Here is a 17,346-nt window from a genome sequence, read left to right on the forward strand (position 1 = left end):
GCCCAATGTTTTCTTTTTATTTATAATTTATGAATTCTTTATTTTGTTCTATTTTTCTTAGTCTCTGTTCTGTGCTTTACTTGGCAAATTCTATTTAATGTTATAGTTTATTTCCCCTTGGCAGCATGTTTTACATGCATCCCTACTAATAAATGTGGAAAAATGTGGGAAATACATTTACCATCAACATCCTTATTCATTCAAATAAATGTCTACTGGCTGCACGTCATTGTACAGTGTAGTCTTAAAAGAGAGGTGGTATTGCAGCAAACAGTTTAATCCAACTAAGTGACTATTCTAGAGAGAAAAATATACCATAACAGTTAAGCTTGTACAAAGGGCAAACTGTATGTTAAAGAAACCAGAACTGATCCTAACAGATTAACCAAAATGAAGAGACTTTTTCATCATTATAAAAGCATGCTATACAACTGATTTTAGAAGTACCTTACTACACAGTTAAATCATGTCCTTAAAAATGGCAAAACACAAACTGTATCTGCACTTCCATCTATCAGTTATTCAATCAGTTGATCTATATCTATCATCTATCTATCTTTTCTTTCTAAGTCAAGCCAAGGAGCAGTTCCCATTGATGCAGTTAGGCCATTCCTTCCCTTTAGTGATTTAGACCTTCTAAAGAAATGTCATCTTTGGTTATCCTCAATAAAAAATAACCCATCAAAGTTACCATTGTGTACCATACATCTTAAATATCAGTCTGTGCCCTCTAGCCATTATTTATCAAATATTGTGTAGAACTGTCATGGCATAAACTTTGCTAATAGAGTTTTACAAGTAGAATGAAAATTATTTCAACTATAAAACATTTCATGTAAAATTTATGATGTTTATGTTTGGTTGCCCATATAAAGTGTTTAAGCATAATATTTGGGTGTAGGGACTTAAAAATTGTGTCTTATTATGTTAGAGCAATAGTACCTGTAATACATTCTCATTAAGACTTGCTTTATTTGTTATTTTGTGAAGATTGCATTAATAAATATTGCTTTATAAAGTGCTTTTGAAACTAAGCGTATACATAGTAGGTACTAATAGAAAATATCTATTCTGATTTTATAAAAAAGTAACAGTACCATTTTGGTAAACAGCGACTTCTCTTGAGTTTCTTGAGAATTTAGTAGGTGAGGTTTTATGATTATTTTGACATTTTTGCTTATTTCTCATATTTAAGCACATACTCTGTGCAAAGTACAGTGTGAGGTGCTAAGAACATGAGGATGAATAAGATAGCCTTATCATAGTGAAAGAGGCTAACAATAAATCCACAATTTTGGTACAACAGAGTAAGTGCTATAATTGGCTGAATGATTCTTTTTTTTTTATTAGAGAAGTTGTGAGTTTACAGGACAATCATGCATAAAATTCAGGATTTCCATATACAACTTGCATTGGTGTGAAACATTTGTTACAATTGATAATGCCACATTTTAATAATTGTACCATTAAATATAGTTCATGGTTTAACTTAGGATTCGTTGTATAATGTTGTTCCATGAGTTTAAAAAAAATTATTCTGTTACCATATATAAAACCTAACATTTCCCCTTCTAATCACACTCAGATACATATTTCAGTGTTGTTAATTATGTTCACAATGTTGTGCTGCCATCACCACCATCCATTACCAAAACATTTCCATCATTTCATATAGGCACTCTGAACATTTACGCCTTTACTTCCCACTCCCCATCTCCACTCCATCCCCTGGTAACCTATATTCCAGAGTCTGACTCTGAGTTTGCTAATTCTAATCACTTCAAATTGGTGAGATCATACAATATTTGTCCTTTTATGTCTGACTTATTTCACTCAACATGATGTCCTCAAGATTCATCCATGTATCAGGACTTCATTACTTTTTTTTCTGTCTGGTTGTGCCATCGTCTTTTTGGTGCATCCCTTCGCTGGGTAGGGACCTGTGCTTCTCCAGGCCACAGGGGCCCTGCGCCTCTCTGCGCGGTCTGGGTTGCCTTTTTTCTTTTACAATGATGTCCTGGGGATTGATCCTGGGTCATCCATATGGGTAAATGGGAACTCAGTTACTGGATCCACTTCCCTCATTCCTTTTTAATGCTGAATAATATTGTATGTATATATCACATTTTGTTTATCAATCCTTTGGTTGACAGACTGCTTCCATCCTTTGGCAATTGTGAATAATGCTGCCATGAACATCAGCGTGCAAATATCTGTTTGAGTCCCTGGTTTCAATTCTTCTGGGTGTATACCTAGTAGTGAGATTGCTGGGTCATATGGTAGTTCTATACTTAGCTTTCTGAGGAACTGCCAAGTAGTCTTCCCCAGGGTTTCACCATTTTGTATTACCACCAGCAATGAATGAGTATTCCTATTTCTCCATATCTTCTCCAACACTTGCTAGTTTCCCTTTTTTTTTTTAATAGCCCCCATTCCAATGGGTGTGAAATGGTATCTGATTGCTATTTTGATTTGCATTTCTCCGATGGATAATGATGTTGAGTATCTCTTCATGTGTTTCTGGCCATTTGTATATCTTCTTTGGAAAGATATCTGTCAAGTTATGAGAGACTCTGCTGAAAAGGGATGAGGGCTGACTTAAAGCAATAGCTTGGGAAGGACAAAGAAAGATTAGTTTCTAGTGTTTAAGAGATGAAGTGAGAAGACTTTATCACTGATTGAATGTAGGGTAAGAGGGAAGGTCAAGAAAGTACCTTATTTCTCACTGGAATGCCTGGGAGGGTAATCAGTAAGTTCTATTTGCACATGTTAAGTCTGTGCCCATCTGCTGGGCAATTGTATAGATGGTTCTAGAACTCAGGAGCAAAATCTGGGCTGGAGGTTGAGACATAGGAGTCATGAACAAAAACTGCAGGAGTGAATGAGGATTCCCGGAGACAAGGTCTGTGGAGTAAAGAGATATTTAAGGTCTGAATCTTCATTTTAAATTTACTATACCCAAAGAGCAGTGTGATACTAAATCTAATTCCATTCAATCTGGTATTATGTCTTTTAGTTAGAAAACCCAATCTTCTGAGACTTCAAAAGAAACCTAGAAAAATCTACTAATGTATAACCCCAGGCAGCTAAAACAAGGTCATGGAGGCTGCTGCAGGGGCTTGAGCCAAGAGTAGTCATTAAGATCGTGGGCTTTGTAGTCAGATTGTCTGGTTTCACGCCCTACAAGACTTTGTCCAAGCTACTTAATATCTTTGTTTCTCTATTTGGAAAATGGCAATCATAATAGGGTGGTGAGGAATGAAAGAGTATAAATATTTGAAGTATTTAGAATAGTGCCTGGCCCATAGCGAGTTCAATATACATTAGCTATTGTTATTCTTTTTAAACACATCTAACCTTAGAGAACTTTAAAACTTCATAGCTAGTTATTAGTAAAATTATTTTTAATAAAAGTAACAGTGAGTTATGGCAAGGAAAGGAATGGAAATCTCCTAATCATACATTAGGGAAGAGATGAGAGGGTATTTCATATTATGCTTCTGTAATCTACCTACCTATAACTTCTTCTCATTATTTCTCCATAGCTCTGTCCCCTGGAACACCATAGAAGAACTCTTCTGGCAGTGATAGTTCCTAAAGAGTAACATAATGTTCCAGTTGCTTTCCTTACATCATTTCATTTAATCCTCAGAGCAACCTTTCAAGGAAATTATTATCCCTATTTGAAGGTAGGAATACTAAGGTTTAGAATGGCTAAGTAATTTGCCTAAGGTGACATGACCAGTAGCCGAAAGGTTAGGGATTCAAACCTAGAGTAATTCAAATATTATATATGCCTAAAGTCAGAAGATGACATTACTGGCATTTCAGCAAAGTTGATTGTTAAAATTAAAGAACTTATTATAGTAAATGATTATTTTTAAGATAGTTTTCTTGGTAAGAAGAGTAAATAAGATACTGTGAACAATAACAAAAATGATTTTGATAAAATATATATAGTCTCTCCTATTTTGTTCTTTCAGTAAATGCTTTTATTTCTTATATTACCTCCCACAACAAATTCTACATTACTAAAGTTTTCTTATATAATACCCTGTCTTTTTCCTACATTCTCTTAGGCAAATTCAAGTTGGTAGATTCTTACCTAAAATGATCATGGACCACCACTTTGGGTGGTGAAGCTAGAAGGGCTATTGTTTATGCAGGAAAATATCTTGCTCAGAGTTGTCCTAGAAAGCAATGCCAAAGCCAATGTGTGGGAAATAGGATTTTAGTAAAAAAGTATAACAACAAAACTATTAAATTAGGAATAGTAAACTTAAATTCTGGTCCCAATTATGCCAATTATTAGCTATATAATAGCACCTTATAGCAATGCATACATTATCTCTTTTGGTGTTTATAGCAATTGTGTGGGGTTTATAGTGAGGAATCTAAAGTCTAGAGATTGATCTTCAGACCCAGATTATTGCAGTAGTAACTAGGGAACTGGTACTAAATGCATACCTTTTGGCTCCTGGCATGACATTGTCTACTATCAAAAAAAAAAGCAAAACAAACAAACAAAACAGAGGAGAGGAAAGAAAAGAAAAGGAAAAAACACCACCAGCTTTTGTTTTAATTTAGGAGCCCACTAAATTATACGTATATGTCACTACAACCATCTTTTAATCAAGGCAAGAATGACCATGTTTTAGAGAGTCCAGTCTTTCCCTATTCCATTCCTCTCCTTTATTCTCTTTCAGGGAGTCCAAGGGGCCAAAAGAATGTGCCCATTTAGAATCCATGTTTTCATTCTAGACTGTGCTCCAGTCATCTGGAATTCGCTGGAAAAATAACCCAAGTTCATTTCTAGTACCCATGCAGGCCTCTTCTCCAGGTCTGTCCTGCCAAGGGTAAAAAGGGCTGGTTGAAGATAGAGGCTTAGCAGGGAATGGATGGAACATGCATCCATTGTATGCATGTCAAACTGTTTATGGTATGGAGTGATAAGGGGTGAGAACAAGAGTGGGCTGCAGGTTGGCTTATCCTCATTGTGGAGGAGCTCTTATGACCCAGGAGACTGAGAATTCTAAATGTGAACTTGGCCTTCTAGGTATTTATGAAGCTATAATTGTCAAGTAGAAAGATAGAACATATTTACTTAACATTTTGTTAGTCTGGTTTATAACTTTTAAAATTGCTTTAAATATTTGGACATATGGTATGTGTTAGAGCCTGCATGAAGCAAATGTCCAAAACCAGTCAATCAAAATATGTATCAAATACCTACTTTGTGCAGATATTATGCAAAGCACTGGGGTTCAATGAAGAATAAATCAGATAGTCATTATTTGACCGTTAATAAATATCTACTGTGTACATTCTATGCACTCTTCTATCACTAGAGGTATAGCCATGAACAAGACAAATGTGTTCCCTGTCTTATTCTAGTGGTATAGATCCCTGGTCTTCAAGACATTAGTTAGTAGGGTATACAGATGAAATAGGAAATTAAAGTGCCATATGTTAAATGCAGTGCCAGAGGGAGGAAAGGCATTGAAATCTGGGAAGGCTTCCTAGATGAAGCCCATAATAATAATAACAATTATAACAACATGAATAATAATTTTCAAGTTTAGAGGAGGGAATTTTTACCTCAAAATACCTTATCTTTGTGAGCAGGTGTAGCTCAGTGGTTGAGCAACTGCTTCCCATGTATGAGGTCCTGGGTTCAATCCCCAGTACCTCCTAAAAAACAACAACAACAAAAAAACCCACCTTATCTTAGGGAATCAAGTATTTTCCTACCCAAACAAGGAACAATTTATCTAATTACTAAATAAGATTGAGACAGATGATAAACTTAGAGAACAAAGTTTGCATCATTCATTAATAACCAAATTAAATGTTTTAAATTATTAATGCACTCATTTTCTTTGTACAATATATGCTGACTTTCTATATCACATGTGATATACAGTGGGCATAAAATACAAATATATAGAGAATACTACATTTAAACTAATCTTAAGAATTAGTCAATAAAACATATTGGGAACTTTTGTTACACAAGTGAAACCAAGAAGGGTTCAAATGTTGTAAAATAAGTATCCTCTCCCTAACTCCAGCTCTGGTTCACACATGGTTGCCCTCCTAAAAGAACTGTCCTATTAGTAAAAACCCAAGTAGTAAACTAAAAGGGAAAAAAAAGATCCAAAACTACACTACAGTCAGAATTCTGTCATTTAATCATTACTTGCTTTGTGAAACAAAGAGGAAGATGATAGGGGAGCAATATGTTTGAGTTTTGGGCAGAGAAGATTGTGAAGGAGACCAGGAGCCTATAAATATTGTAAATACATTTTCCTATTATAAATTAGTTGTAATTGGAATGAGATTTTCATTTATCTTGAGAATATGAATAAAGATTCTTTAGGCAGTAATCATTTCTTTCCTTGTAACTTTTTTGTATTCTTTCAAAAGCTATAGGTCTTCCTTAAAGTTGAGAGTCTCATTAGATATTTCAGTAATAACTGCTTGTCTCCAACCTTCTTATGTTACAAGTAAAAATCTGGGACTACAGTCCTTAATTTAAGGCCCATTTTTCCAGGATTGTTCTGTCTTGTCATAGACAGTGACAGAACAGTTGTCCACCCTTAGATGATTTTTGTGATGACTGTGGTGCTTTTCTAGTGGTGGTGATGGGTTTGCCTTGATCCTTCCGTACTCTTTCACCTTGACCCTCCTTGTGACCAGAGTTCACAGCTGACAGATTAGCAATTCACATGGAACATGTTTCTACTGTTAGCTCATCAAAGATAGAAAGGTGTCTACAGAAAACAAAATGGGATACAGAAGATCAAACATACTGCACCTACCCTTAAATTCCTTCCCACTCATCTCACAGGTTCCCCTTGTTTTTCCAATATTTGTCTGAGAAGTGTGCTCTTGATTCTCTCTTTCCATCTTATTGAGGACTCTGTTCCATCAATTCCCACCTACGGCTGATCCAAACAATGTATCTTTAATTTATTCCCGTCCACTCTTTCTTTTCCCTCAACCTAGGGCAGTATTAGCAAATGTTTTTTGTAAAGGGTCATGTATATGTGTTTTCTGCTTTGTAGGCCCTATGATCTCTATCAGGACGAGTCAGTTCTGCCTGGAGCTCGACAGCAGCCATAAGCAATACATAGACAAATAGGTGGCTGTGTTCCAATACAACTTTATTTACAAAAAGAGATGGCCGGCTAGATTTGGCTCATGAGACTTTGTTTGCTGACCTTTGGTCTAATAACGATCAGGTTTTCCCCATATCCCTTTAAGAAAAATCCTTTACCTCCATTCTTATTTGCCCCTTAAAATGATCCTTATCCTTATTAAGATGTTTGTCCATGAGGAAAATGCTTCTGTGCTCGCCATCTCACTTTCTCACATCTCAGTTCCTCCATAACCCACTCACCATGGCTTCTGACATGGTCATACTCTCTCGAAGATCATCTATAGCGTCCTAATTGCCTGTTTTCTCTCCTAATCTTACTTGACTTCTCTGATGCATGTGCTACCATTAAGCACTCTGTCCTTGAAATTCCTTCCTCACTTGTCTTTTGCAACAGCACATTCTCTCCCTGCCCATCTTTTTCTCTCCCTAATCTATTTATACCTTCTCAGTCCCTGTTGCCTATTCCTTAAATGATGGTTTAACTCAAGTTCATTCTTGTCCCATCATTCTACACATTCTCCGTGCAGTGTCACCATTACCATAATTTCAACTACTTCCCTTATGCTCATGACTACCAAATATCCTTGCTTTGCTTTCTCTCCCATCTTTCCAGCAGCCAAACCATTTGCTGGAAACCTCAGGGTCCTTCGTCAAAAAAGGGGATAAAATGAAGCAATTTTGTATCACATGATCTAAGTGGCATTTTGGTTCTGAGTTAAACTTGAGAAAGGTCTTTAGATTCATGGAATCTGTCTAATATATGAAAGAAGATAATAGTCCTCACAAAGATTTTTGGAAGATTAAAGTTAATATCTGCCACAATCCCATTGTTAAAATTTCACAAATATTTCTGTTTTTATGATGGTGTCCTTTGATTTTTTTGTTTCCTTTCCTTCATTCCTTGAAACCTAAATGTTCAGCCTGTCCTTTGAACTCTACCACTAAAATCTTTCTCAGATTTTTCCCTTCCTATTGTTGAATTTCAGGCCCTGCTTCTAGTCTTTTCCCCCTCTAGTCAGCCCTATATATTTTTATAAGTATATTTCTAAAGAACAGATCAGGTCAACATTCTATGTTGGCAGAAATAAAGTCTAAACATTCAAGTCTTTTTGCAGTTTGAATTCAAGCTCTTATATACCTCCATTCCACCCTATGCATAGATGTAAACCTCCCTCCTGTCTTCTAATGATACCAAACTACCCCATTTCCCAAACTTGTCAGGTATACTTGACTTCATCTGTGATTTTGACCGTGTTTTCTCTGAGGCAGGGAAACTTGTCTTCCTCTATCTTAATGGGTGAAATTCTATTCTCCTTTCAAGCAATACCTCAAGTATTAACTTCTCTGTATAGCCACATCTCCTCACCAGTTTTGGAACTAAATCTTTTCTCTGCTAAATCCCACCACTTCAAAAATAAGTCTATTTTTGCCCTTACCAAGGTGCATTTAATATGTCTCTTTCCTTACACATTATGAGCTCCACATGGGAAGAGATCATCCGTGTTCCCTATAACTTAGGGCACCAGCACTCAAATAGTGGCAGGCCCTCAGATGCCACGAGAGCAGAGAGGTTGTTATATTTTAAACAATTTAGCCAACTGATCTTATTTGTTTTTTTTCTAGAGACAATAGAAGTTATCAAGATTCAGAAGTTCAAGGAAAAGGATTTTGGAGGATTCTAGTTTTGAAACTTAAAATATATTCTCTAACCGGTTTCCTCATAATTGGCAAAATACTTGAAAACAGGAAGGAGAGAAGCAGCAGAGAAAATTACTCGATGGTACATGTGCCAGGGCCAAAAGGGAGGAGAATAAGTAATCCTAAAAGAAATTAAGACATAACTAAAAGAAATTGGATTCTTTCTGGTTTCCTTTTTGTTTATTTGCTTGTTTCATAAAAAACCATAGATGGATATTTGCTTTAAACTTTTTTAGATCAGCAATATGACAAGTGATGAAATTGAGTAGAGGGCTAAGATTGGTATTAGGTATTGTGCATACTTGATATTTCTAACAATAAATTAGCCCTAATGCTTTTTGAAAGTTATTTGCAAACTTAAGTATCTGACTTCTCTGCGTCTTCAGACAGATGTCTAAATGGTATGGTCAAAAACAGAAGTATAAAGTCCACCTCCAAAAAGTTTTATCCATTAATATAAGTCTATCACCACTACCATTTTATTATGCCCTATTTTTTTAGCTTTTTAAAAATTATTATGCCCTGTTGACCCAGACCTTATATTTACACAACACTGTGCATTTATGTGCTTATTGTTAGCTGTGTTAACAATCCTTCCCAGTTTGTGTTTCTCAAATTAGAAATTAAGACTAAGGCAAAATGTTGCCAACTTTTTGTAATCCAGGGTTGGGTCCATTAGTGAGGTATACAATTCCTAATTAAAATTCATAATTAGAGTAATTACTTCATCATTATGGAAAATTATTTTGAAAACTCACCAAGAATGATTCTTCTTTTACCATTGTTAATATTATTATTTCTAGTAATTCACATCTTGAAGCCTCTTAGCTTTGTGTTAAAATCAAATGCACAAAACATGCACTCTCCATTATAAATCATTATTAGTATATGATTCATAAATGAAGTTATTCAAGGGTATAAGAAGGCACGACAAAGGGGACCCTTTGTTAGTGTTTTCTAGTATTTTTATGCACTGTCATCTTTTGAGGTTCTGAATACGAATTCAGTAGAGACTTAAAGAAACAGGATGATATTTTGATCTGAGAGCTATAAGAATTCACAAGGGAATAAGTTTGGTTTCTTCTCTACTTTGTAATGTAAAGAAGTGCATTCCACAAAATCAAATGAAGCAAGCCATTAATTTGACAGTCTCTGTTCTCACAGCCCTATTGATTCAAACAGCTGAAAACAGTTATGGAGGCTTATTGGTTGCAATTAATATCCTTCAAGCTGGAGATTAGATAAAATGGAAAGTTTATTGAGAGAGGAATCATTCAGTAACAGGATGCTTGTTATCATTTTATCATGAATGGGGATAAACACTTGGTCTCCTGTTTTTTGGTACTTTTTCATTTATTATCTTTTTGGTCCCATTAAAGAAGGTCCTGAATCTCATTCCAAAGCTGGTTGTGTCTTCCTTTGGGCTCTGTTTAGTGAGTAAAAGGTATTTACCTTGTCACATGAGACATTTTCTGAGCACAAGCTGAAGAGCTTCTCAAAAGTCTTACTGAGATATTCTAAAGAAACAATTTTCAATTCCTTCTATGTAATTATTATATTTTTGCATATGACTCAGAGTATAATCTATCAATGGATTAATCAATATGGAGTCAATAGATAAACTTATTTTGGCACATCCATCATAGTACATGGAAATAACTCCTGTCCTCAGAGGTGTGTAACCTTTTTTTCCCCTTATCAATAAGAAGTCTAGTTACTCTCATGACCACCCTTAGTGCATATAAATAATATATATCCACAATGTGATCCATGCATGTTAAGAGCTTAATAAATAGTGCTAGAAAGAGGAGTATAATATATCAAGAAAAAAATAATATTCACATTTTAAGGACAATGTCTAATGAAGCAGTATAATGGTATTTATATGTGCTATTACAAAAGGCCAGCATTCTTCAAATACTCCTTTCAGAATGTTCATTTTTAAAATATATTTTATCTTAGTGATAGAAATGCCATTTTCCTCTTATAGCTGAGATAACTTTTCACATATGATTAATTGACAGGAAGACTTTTTTCCTGAAGTGTGGTGATGCTGATGAGAAAAGTCTTGACTGGCATAAGTCATCAGTTCTAAAACCCTTGGTTATCACTCATTAACAAATCCTCAGTAGAAAATTATTTGACCAGTTTGGCACTAGCCTAAAATTTGCTCTACAATGAAGTAAATATATTTATAATAGAAAAAATAAATTATTGCAATACAAATTTGCTCCACAATAAATTAAAAACATTTAAAATAGAAAAAATAAATTATTGCAATAAATCTAACATCACAGCAGCCAATTCATGGAGTTTAATTATGACACTACTAAATGTGAAAATCTATTCAGCGCTAGGAACACTTTTCACATTACATTCACGCTAAAGATTGGCTGTTAAGAGCTCATTACTGGTATTTTTCTAAAGAGTGGTTTATTAAACACAGTTACCTAATAAGCATCTTTGGTGGTGCAAATTGCTGAAAACAGTAATGAGTCTGATTAGACTTCATTTCAATTACAACAGCTTGTCTAGCAAAAAAAAATATGCATGTGTGTGTATATATATATATTTCTTTGATGCCTTAGAATCTGGCTACAAGACATTGCAGAGTTTAAAAAAGAAAAAGCCACTTCTGTGTTTCCTTTCCACAGTTCAATAATGAAGGGAGAATTGTCCAAGTCATCATCCAATTTACACATTGAAGAACTGGATGGACAAAGTGTAGTTACAGTCTTGTTTGCTTAAAACAGCAAAGCCTGCCTTGACTAATATATCTAAATAAGGACACCTTTAGTTTGTATCTCTTTTTTTTCCTTAGGAATGTAAAGCTAAAAAATGAGATAGAGACTTAAAAAATGATTCACTTCTCTTTCATTTGTGGAGGTTACTCTCCAGATTAGTATGTTCATCTTTCAGTTGTTTTATCTATAGATATTATACTTAAAGTCTTAACATTACAAGAGGTTATGCAGGTTAATTATAAGACCAATTTTCAAAAATAAATATAGTGGAAGGAGAAAAATATCAGAGACAAGCTTCTTGAATGTGCCGCTAGTATTTTATTAATAGAAAGTACAAAGGAATGTTCGTTAGATACTAAACTTGATTTTATTATAAAACGTGTATTGTTTAATGTATTTAACAGCTAATCTCCTATTAAAGCATGCTTGAATAGTACTACTCAAACTGGGGGGAAAACACACACAAAAATGATGATGTAAAAACCCTTTAAGTGTTTAAGCTGTCATTGCTGTCATTTGGGTAATCTGGTAACATTTTAATGCTTCTGGGAGCTGTGTCCATGGATGTAATCCACTACTTTATGGTATAGTTTCTGAAGAGATGCTTTTTAAAGTATACTGTCATTTGGCATTGAAGTGGATAAAATAATTCCTAAAGTAAAATATGAAAACAATGAGTGGATGTAGACACATAAAAAAAAGAGTAGGGTACAATAAAACTTGCTCACCTGAAAAGTCTTTACAAATTAGCAAAGTAATCATATAATGGCCATAAGAAAATGTAAAAGATAAACGTAATTACAGAGCTCTTGTAGGCATTCAGATGCTTTTAAAATTTTTACTTAATAGGAGACAAGTTCTAAGGGTGTCAGTTCAATGTGTAGAAATGTACTTTCAGACCTACAATTCATTACTAATTCTAAGAATTGCATATTCTGTTAAAAATTCTATCATGTAGAAAACAAAAATATTTCCAAATTAAAAATTGATGTGCTTTCCTATGCAACTCAATTGTATACTTTAAAGTTATTATCTTTTTTCAAGGATTTTTTAGCATTCTCATCTAACACAATGTTTTTCTGCTTGTATACAATTGTTGGAAAGTATTAAAATTAGTATAAATTACCTTTTGGAAGAAAACTTTATACCTGTAAAACCAGATGTACCCTACAAGGATTTCCCAAGAAAGAAATGAATGTTCATAGGGAATTTTAAGATAATAAGTAAGATTTGTTTTGCCAATTTTTAAGATAATAAGATAATAAATAATATGTATAGAAATTTTTTAGCCATTTGACTGGTTTAAGCCACAAGTAGTAAATGCATAACTAAATAAAACCTTAGGTTATGCCTACTTTTGAGAAAAAAAAAGATGATGTCCACGTGTTAGTTAAATAGTTTAGGATGTGCTTTGGAATCTGCTATTATTAACAATAAGGTTAGCTAAGCATAGATAATTTTTAACACAAAAGCAATTGTAAAAAATCTCTTTTCCTTGTCTCTGTCATTCTCTCCCCTATTTTCTCTATTTCCTTTCTTCCAGTACAGACATACACTTACATACACACATATGGGCACATAGATTTGATTTATCTCTGTGTAGCCTACCTATATTATCTGCATGGTCCCAGACATATTTTGGTTTTCCTATTAGTTAGGGAATTTGTGCGCTATGAATAGGATAGTACATACTTTGAAGAGGCAGGAGGAACATTTGACTCACTAACTCTATTAACATAAGCAACTAAAACTAGCATATTTAGAAATAAATTTCTGGCTAATTATACACTAAGTTTTACATGTCACTAAAATATGGCAAACACCACTGCTCATCATAAGGATACCAGTGAAACAGTTCATAATTATTAGTGAGAAAAACCTTTGTATCTTTTAACTCTATTGCAAGTAATATTGAGCAACGTTATTTTTAACTGCTGTTTTAGAAACCGAGTAAACCATGTTTATTATTCACATAATAAAGGAAAGAATTGGATTGGAAATAATTGGGAAAATTATAAGCAAAAAGGGATTCTGTTTATCATACGATTAATGCCACAAAGGACTGGATCAATCATTTTATTAAACTCAGCCAAAGCCTAAACTTAAAAAAAAAAATGGCATTGTCCATAACAATATATGAAATTGTACAGTTAAATATTATCATAAAGAATGCACTCAAGATGAGGTCTAAAGAAACAATTTCTTTACACGTGGTCCCTCCTACTGTTGACATTTTTCTTGGATTCATTTGTGGGGCATCTCCCCGTACCCACCCCCCCAAGGGGAAGTGCCACTTTCTTTGAGGATGCAGATATCCTCTCTTCTGCTTCTGTATCATTATGCAGCTTTCTTTGTTTTTCCAAATGGAAGAGCCAACAGCTCTAAAGACTGGACTGTAATCACAGTATACTTGAACAGTGTTTTGTTCATCTGAAATCAGAGCATCCCAGTTATAGGTGGTGCTCAGGTTTATTTTATCGGAGTATAGAATGGCTCAGGGAGGGAGAAAGTAGAGGTGAGGGAATTACCATTGTTAAGAGTTCTTTGCTTTTAGTACTGGACCATGCAGCTGTATTTTAAAGAAGTTTATCTTCATATGCCATTTCATATGGGAGAAACAACACTAACCCTACCAAAACTCATTTTGTATGTAGCTTTTTCCACTGCCTTCAGATCAAAGTTATTTTCTTCAGGCTGGACTAAATTATACACAGGTCCCAGGAGTGAAGGGCACTGAATTAATGCACTATGTCATCCAGCCCTGACTATAAAATATTTTTATCAAAGTCCAAGATGCTATTTTGCTATTGCATTAAAAATTAATGCACAGATTGCCAAAAAGGAAAAAAAATAGCATAAATAACCTAAACAAATTTTGTCTGAACATTGCACACTTTTAGTAAAGAGTTTCTAAGTAGAATTGTTGAAGGGTTGTAAACTTTATATATAAGTAATATTTTTATTCCTTTGTCTAAATATATGAGACAGCCCTCAATCTTAAGTAAGAATCCTGATTTACCTCTCTTGTTTTTTATAACCTGTCTTTTTAGCATAAGGCTTCAGAGGAACACAGAAAAGAGGATGAATGCAAATTTCATTTTAAGCAATATGCAGCTTGGGAGATTCTGAATTTCTTTATTGACCCTTGTCTGCTTGGTGTGCTTTGCAAAAAATGAATATAGTTCAGTTTAAATATAACTAAATTGATCTTCACATTTACACACTTGAAATAGAATACACATGCAAATAACCATTTACAAATAGCTATATGCCCACATGACATTTTAGGATTGTGACCAAGGAAATAAACTAGCCATGTCATAACTCAAATTTGGATCCATGCCTTGTTGTGTTTATTAAAAGGGCAAATATATTTTATATGGCAAAACAGCTATAGAATCAATTGGAATAACCTTAGATTTTTAGGAAAATGGTAATTGGAATCGCAGCAGAATCATTTTTAAAAATACAAATTCAAAATACCTAAAAATAGTGCACACTAATTTTGGCATATGGATTTCTCTTCCTAGATTGGTCAGTATGACTCTAACATGGAACTTTCAGGTTGGGTTAACCCCATTTATCCCTGCACGCTACAGCTCACCTGTTATTTATACATATAAGAGGGTTGATACTGCAGAACAAGGAGAGTGCTCTGTTGTGACACAGAGCATACATATTCATTAGCTTTGGCAGTCCCTATGGACATATGTGGTATGTCCTGAAGATCTTTGTATAACAAAAAGAACTGGGGGAAGGGTGGATGGTCTTAATGGATTGAAAAAAATATATGGACAAAGGAAAGAAATGTCATAAGAAATGAAAAGTCATGAGTAACAACTTTAAAGGTTAACTATAAACACTATTTGAACTGATTTATAAATTTATAAAACCATTCATGGAGGTAGCATAAACAAATTCACATTTGGCTTAACGTGGGAAAATCAGTCATTTTTCCTACTAAACATCGAACTCTTTTCCCTTGCAATAGTTGATGGCCCTTGACACTGAAAACTAATATTCAGAATTGGAATCATTTGTATATTTTAAACTATATATGCATAGTCATGTATTCTTTTGAATATAATGTGGTAGGATAAACAAAGACCTTTGGACACTTTTTAACTTAGTATTAGATTCTCATTCAAAAATTTTTACAGGGAAACTTTTGTAACTCTCCACCCTGAATTAAAAAAACAAATTATAATTTTAAACCTTATGGATTTGTATATGTGCATGATTATGCATTCACTCATATACTTTGACAAGTATTGGAAATTTAGGACCACTGTAGGAAAAAAATAAGTACTTATTTGAATTACAATCAGGATTTCTTGTGTTGCCCTAAATGATATGCTTGTGTATCTTGGTCATATATTGAATATAAGCTCAGTGGGCTAAAATTGATATACTTTTAATCAGTGTAATTACTTTGCATAAGTGATTATACATTCATCTTTATAAATGCAAGCCATCCTCTTATATATACCTTGAACTTTAAAAATGATGACCAATCAGACTATGCAAAACAAGTTTTACCCTCCTTGTGAAATATTGGCAAAATAATCATATTTGGTCACATTTTGATGAGTGAATATTTTGTTGCTGTGAATAGAATTTATTGCATTTCAGAGAAACATTCAGATAGTAAGCTACCAACATGTTTTATCGAAAGACAAGCTATATAGCATCATGGTGTCCGTAACCTTAAAAAATGTCTCTTACTAAGCCCCAAATGTTGACAAAGAACATGATCTGTTGCTTATCCAGATACCATTAATCCAACAATGTTCTTCAAGAAATAAGAAGCATGACTTTGGAGTAGCTTAAACAATCTCTCAAAAGTTTTATTAAAGCTCCTGCAATTTTCTAATAGGGAATGTGCTCTGCTATACTATTAAACTTTGGTTTGTGGTATCAAAACCTATAGTATATTCCAAGAAGCATTTTAGGAATGGTGGAGATAGACATATGGAAAAATATTGAGAAATAATATCTGACAAATCACATTAAAGGGAGAAACATTTAAATACCAGCAATATGGGACCATTTTTTAAAAATCAATATCTATCTCTATACACTGTTGACTAATGACACTGAATTAACAAGAAAATCATCAGTCATTTTTTGTGTTCTGATTAAGAATGCAGGAATACCTATAATAGCATTTGAAATTTTTTTCTTCTGAAGTGACTAATTTTTTAAAAGTTTTAGAGTAGAATACTTGCTAGTTTTCAGGAAAATGTACTTAAGTGAAATAATTGGAGTTTGAAGCTTCAGAGTTGATGTCATAAATTCAGATAACATCAGGTGGGTACCATAAAAATACTTGATGTTATGATAGGAGGGACTGGGGACACTGTTGACAAACTGGGGAAATTATACCATTGCCAAAGGAGGCAGTTGTTTTTTAGCCATCTCTTGCTAGGTGAGGTCTGGTATTATAAGATCTTTCAGCTTGACTTGAAAAATGGGAATATGGAAATATGTGGTGTTTGTTTTTTTTTTTTAATATAAAGCTGACTGATTTTTAAAACCCTGCAGTGGCTGAATAAAACATGGTTGCAGGCTGTATGGTGCCCTCAGGCTGTCAGGTTGCAATTTCTCTATGTTGTAGGGTGAGGTATCTGAATTATATTTACTAAAGACCATTTAGCTAGAATTGCCATCATGATTGTTAAAAAGGATTGCTTTATGCAAATAAGGTGGAATGAGGAGGGCAGTAATTTGCTTCTAAATGTA

General features: G+C 34.0%; 1 protein-coding gene and 1 non-coding gene across 5 annotated transcripts in view; both read left to right on the plus strand.

Moving 5' to 3' along the window:
* The window catches only part of FIGN (fidgetin, microtubule severing factor), a 182,850-nt gene that overhangs the window by 97,013 nt on the left and 68,491 nt on the right, over window positions 1–17,346 (plus strand). The window contains exon 3 of one of the 4 annotated variants that reach the window (XM_071216357.1): window positions 3,546–3,689. The exons of the other annotated variants lie outside the window; for them this stretch is intronic. The gene's annotated coding sequence lies outside the window, so the exon portion shown is untranslated. The remainder of the gene's footprint in view (window positions 1–3,545; window positions 3,690–17,346) is intronic. 4 annotated transcript variants of the gene reach the window in all.
* TRNAG-CCC (transfer RNA glycine (anticodon CCC)) lies at window positions 5,622–5,693 on the plus strand. Its single transcript has one exon. It is a non-coding gene; the product is annotated as a tRNA-Gly (tRNA).

The sequence above is a fragment of the Dasypus novemcinctus genome, chromosome 7, assembly GCF_030445035.2.
Source record: "Dasypus novemcinctus isolate mDasNov1 chromosome 7, mDasNov1.1.hap2, whole genome shotgun sequence".
Classification (NCBI taxonomy): Eukaryota; Metazoa; Chordata; class Mammalia; order Cingulata; family Dasypodidae; genus Dasypus; species Dasypus novemcinctus.